Genomic DNA, 5,502 nt, shown 5'->3' with positions numbered 1-5,502 from the left:
TGCTGTGCCATTGGAGTTTTGATTGGATCCTTCAATTTAAATAAGTTTGTATGAGTAAATACAGTGATACAAGAGCAAAGCAGTATGCACGATAGCAATGGAATCTTAAATTAGAACAGTTGTTCTTCGGGTTTAAGCACTTGTTCTACATGAACAAAGTACAGTAAGACGCAAGAATATAGTACTTAAAATAGAAAATGAGCTCATAGACCTTACCACATTCTTGGTTCGGGACCAGCACAGAACAAGGCGTTCCCGGTCATCATCCAGTAAATGTGTCTCAGGAGAACGTAAGGGAATTTGATGAGTTTCTTTGCCAGTGAAGTACGTTTTCTTCAGGTAATTCCAATACTGCCACCAAGCTTTCTTGAAGATAGTAGAGGTATTAGCACAGGTTACCTCATCCTGAGTTTCCAGTTCGGTCCTTCTCTATAGAGAAAAATGGGAAAATTTGTTGTATTATAACCATCATGGAGGTAGAATGTATGGGACAAAGCAAAGTAATTGCCATGAATAACATTACTTACACATAACTCCTGGACAAACACCTGCAACTGGCATTTTCCTTCATCTTCAGTATAATATTTCCATGATGGGAAGATACGCACATAGGATTTAACAACATCAAATGCGCTAGATGATAAACTACGACTGGTTGGTTGTGCTTCCTCCACAGGAATAGGTGTACTAACTGGTGGAGTTGGGGTTCGCCGTGGAAGTACTGGCCCTTTGGGCACTGGAATTGCCTTACTAACTGCTCTTGTTTGGGAGCTCTATGGTGGAGATGGTGATGTGTCAACAGGAACTAGGTTACTATCTGTTGGGGTTGGGGTTAGATCGGGTGAAGCTGGTTCTGTGTCCACCGCACTAGGGGTACAATCTCCAGAGTCTGCGTTATGTGTGGTCGGGCTGGATCTCGTGCGGGTACAACTGGGGTGCTATATCCACCAAGAGGTAGCATTGTTTTATTTGAAGACCGTGTTTTTACTCCGCTAGATACTGGCATCACCCGCTCCAATTCAAATGGCTGATAAACAGGAAACATAGTTGAATGTACACACATCGTATGAGAGACAGATGCAATAGATAGTGTGGAAAAAAGAGAGCATGAAATAGTTAACATGTATATTGTTTAACTAAAACGGATAGCATGACATAATTTCACATATATGATGTCTGTCTAAACTGGATAGCATAGCATAACATAATTCAAAGATATGATGAATAACTAAACAGGATCGCATGACATAATTCACATACATGTTATCCAGGTAATCAGGATTGCATGATTTAATTCACATATGTGATTTATATGCTAAGCAAAGGGCATTCACATATATGATGTCTAAACTAAGAACATGGTGTATATGATGTCTAAACTATGCAATGCAAGACACCATATGCATGATATGAGCAGTATAACCGTGCCAAGTTAGAGCATACACTTCAGTGGGGGAATAGGACTGGTCATCTATCTCTGAATCCATCTCTGAGGAGCTATCAGGACCCAACAAGAGATCTGCTTCGACAGGTAGCACTGTCTGCTCTGAAGGCCTTGTTTTCACTCCAGATTTTTTCATCTCCCACCCAAATGGCTGATTCACAAGAAGAGTAGTTTAATGTACAAACATTATCGACAAATGTAAATGTAATGAAGAAAAGGATGGACAAGATATCATTCAAATATATGATGCCTGGTTAAACAGGATGGCATTGCACATTTGACATATATTATGGTTGGCTAAAAGACATGAGACTGCATAATTCCCATATATGATATAGAAACTAAACAGGTGGCATTACAGAACATGTTTAAACTAAGCAGATGACATATATGATGTCAAAAGTAGGCACTGCAAGGCAACATATGCATGATATGACTAACATCATCATGCCAAGGTAGAGCAAACACCTTGGGGGGTAAATAGGAGTGGTCAGCAACGCCTGAATCCGCCTCAGAATAGATATCTTCCTCTGGATTACAATCTGGAGAGAGGGGGAGGGTTTGCCATTGAACCCACCATGGAGCGATGTCTGCATGACATTGTATTGCCGCGCAAAACTCTTCTCTGTTTCTCTACATGTTCAGCATGACTGTGTACAATATCTGACATGCATACGAAAAATATATGGGGAGATTATGTAAGGAGAGCATGCAGAAATCTAGAGTGATGGTGACCACCAGGGGATGGATCCAAAAATAATCATAGCGGGCTGATGATTGCTTTAATTTAATAAAAAGACAGATGATGATTGATTTACTATTTGTTTCCCACCAAAGATGAACAACATAGGCATACCCTAGGTGAACCAAATATTATACATAGATACTATTCATTGCTGCCTCGATATGTGCCCCACAACTAATTTAGAACTCAAGTTTGAACATTAATTTGGACCTGACTTTTAGTCTAAGAGGTGAACAGGACGATAAGGTAGCAGGTAATTTTAAGCAATGCATAACATAAGAAGAAACAAAAGAGTGTGACCTCTCTTGTGGACCCGTGTACTCCTCAGGTTCATCTGCTGAGTCGATGATGGTGATGCCATTGCGGTGGGTACCGGCGGTAGGGAAGGAGATCTGAGGCGGCGAAAGACGGCCAGGAGTCATGATGTCTGGTTTGGTGGATGCTTCTCTCGATGGAGTAGCTCAGGTGAGGAGGACGACGTCGCAGTAGGAGCAGGACAAACCACACAAAGTTTCCTTCGACACCTACCTGTAACTGAAGTAATTCTGTAAGGGCTCATTTGGCTTGTATGATTCCAAAAGCGCAGGGATAGGAAAAACACCGGAATAGGATAGGAATGCACATGGTAAACAGAGCATTTGTAAACACAGGATTTCTGTTAACTTGGTTGTTTGGTTCACAGGAATTGTAAGAGCAGAGGAATGCAAAGAAACATGGCCAAATTAAAGTGAAACCATATGAAAGTGTGTACAGTTAGAATGTTATTCTACCACTAATGCACTTGGTCTTGTTTTCATGCATCGGATTTTTAAAAATGTAGGTCTAGGTGGATGTTTTGCTCCATTCCTTTCAACAAAATGCGTGAATAATTGAATAGTAGAGTGCCATAGGAAAATTTCCTATTGCTATGTTTTTCTGTTGAACCAAAATAGCCCTAATGGATCGACATGAATGTAGAGTAATAAGTGATGCGTCAAGTGTACAATCTCTTTGCCGTAGCTATGTCGACCTCAGCATCATTGGGTTGGTCGCTGAAGAAGTTGAGGCAGAGGTGGCTATCGGAGGTGTGGAGGATGATCTGAGGAATCTATAGACGGCGTCCGGGGCACTGCTCTGTTGTGATGGATCGTTCCGTCGTTGGAGAAGCTCCGGTCAGCTATAAGACGTCAAGGCTGAAGCAGCACAAGACAGACATCGTTAATCTCAAGTGGGATTCTAATAGCATCTCCAATAGCATCTCCGGTGAGCTATAAAATACATTACCAAAAAGTGATAGATGTAAAATTTACATCACCAAAAACCACCTGACTACAACAGATGAGGTAAAAACTGTTGACTCTCAACTTAACCGTCGAAACTGAAATTTACTGTGGAATCGGAATGTTACTGTCGAAACTGAATGCAATGGTAGCAGAGAGGCACTTCACATGTAGTTTAGGGAGGGCCTACAGCTCATCTTCAACCTACACCCCCCTGAGCCGCCAGCCACCACCGGCCGAACCGCCGGCCCCCGCACCGCCTCGCCGCCCTGAAACAACTCCCCACCGCCGGTCCGCCACCACCTCGCTGCCCCGAAACAACTCCCCACCGCCGGTCTACCACCGCCCCGGGCAGCCCTCTAGCCCCCCCCCCGCGCCGAGCTTTTTCTCCGGCGATCCCCACGCCACCGCCCCACCACCGCGCCCCCACCGCCGGCGACCACCGCCCCCACCCTGAACCCTAAGATAGATAGTGGGGTACCTCTCCGGCAAGCCCCCTCCTCACCGCAGGTGGTTCTTCCATAACTCCGGCGAGCCCCCTCCTCGCTGCAGGTGGTTCTTCCTTAACTCCGGCAAGCCCCCACCCCCTGAAAATCGACTGACCCAAAATTCAATTCAGTCGACTGAAGTGTAGCTAAATCAGGGCAGAGCAGTAGCACGAGCGAGGGGGAGAGCAGTAGCAGCAGCGCGAGTGAGCGAGAGCCGGAGCAGCAGCAGTAGCACGAGCGAGCGATCGAGAGCCGGAGCAGCAGCAACAGTAGCACGAGCGAGCGAGCGAGAGCCAGAGCAGTAGCTACTGCGCGAGCGAGCGAACGAGAGCTGGAGCAGCAGCAGATTCGGCTGGTATGGACGCCGCCGCTGAAGGGGCCTCGCACTTGGGAGAGCCGCCGTGAAGATGTCGCCCGTGGCGCCGGCTTCGAGGTAGCCCCTCCATGGGGGTGCGTGATTTGAACTAGCGGCCCTTTCGGCTCAGGGTTAGAAGGGGGATTTCGCGTGTCGGGATTTGGCAGCTGGAGAGAGTTTTCGCGCGTGTTGTAATTTCGGGATAGCAAGGGGCAGGTTGTGAAGGCGCGAGTTTTGGGAGCACGATATCTGAATTTTCGGGATATAACAAGGCGCGGTTTAATTTTAGGGACAAGCCTAACGTGTAATATTGTACTTGTACGTACCAAATCAATTCGCACTTCCCTCAACGAAAAAACGAACAAATAGAACTATTCACACCACACAAAGAGAGTCTTGTCCCGTTTTACTATACAAATGCTATTCAAAGCTATGAATCCATGTTCTGTCCAATTAAATTTTTTTGCTGGCTGTATAATGCATGTAACCTACTCATACCAACATTTTAATGCATTCCAAATGTCTATACTACCGCTGTAATTTGAATTAAATTTGAATTCGTTCCTCTATTTGAATAAGAATCTACAATCATGATTGTTGCCAACTTAAACCATCATTTGTGTATTACCTTAACAACACACCACATGATTACTATGGAGATAGATATGAACTATGTGTACTATATGAACTTGAATTCAAATTTTTGAATACACTTGATGTTGATTCCAAATAATAGTACATTTATGTACTAACTAGATATTCATAATCTAAACCATGTTTCATACGTATACCGTGTTTATCACACAAAGTATAGTGCCCCGCCCCCTACATTATGACAAGTACTTAGCCCTGAGTTGCAAAAGCCACATATTATCCCAAATTATAATCAATGTTCTATATATTATATGTAGGATAACATATTCATAACCACACCATGCGTATCACCATTATATATATTCATTCATGCATGCGTCGGTTTAAAACACTATGATATCTTCTTCAAATATCCGAATCCACTTTTTATAATGAATTATGATCTTTGTTCGTCTTTTACACCTTCACGACCCTCCCCTCTTTGTAGCTAGCTAGCTCTAACTTTCTATCATCCATGCACACGCCCGCCCCCTGTCACCCTCCCTTAGAGGCCGCTCCATCGCGCACATTCGTTATTTCTCTTTAGGTAGTTCACCCACGGTGTGTGTAGGCCCTCC

This window comes from Aegilops tauschii, chromosome 3 (genome assembly GCF_002575655.3).
Source record: "Aegilops tauschii subsp. strangulata cultivar AL8/78 chromosome 3, Aet v6.0, whole genome shotgun sequence".
NCBI lineage: Eukaryota > Viridiplantae > Streptophyta > Magnoliopsida > Poales > Poaceae > Aegilops > Aegilops tauschii.
The sequence above is the reverse complement of the archived record's forward strand: the minus strand, read 5'-3'. Positions refer to the sequence as shown.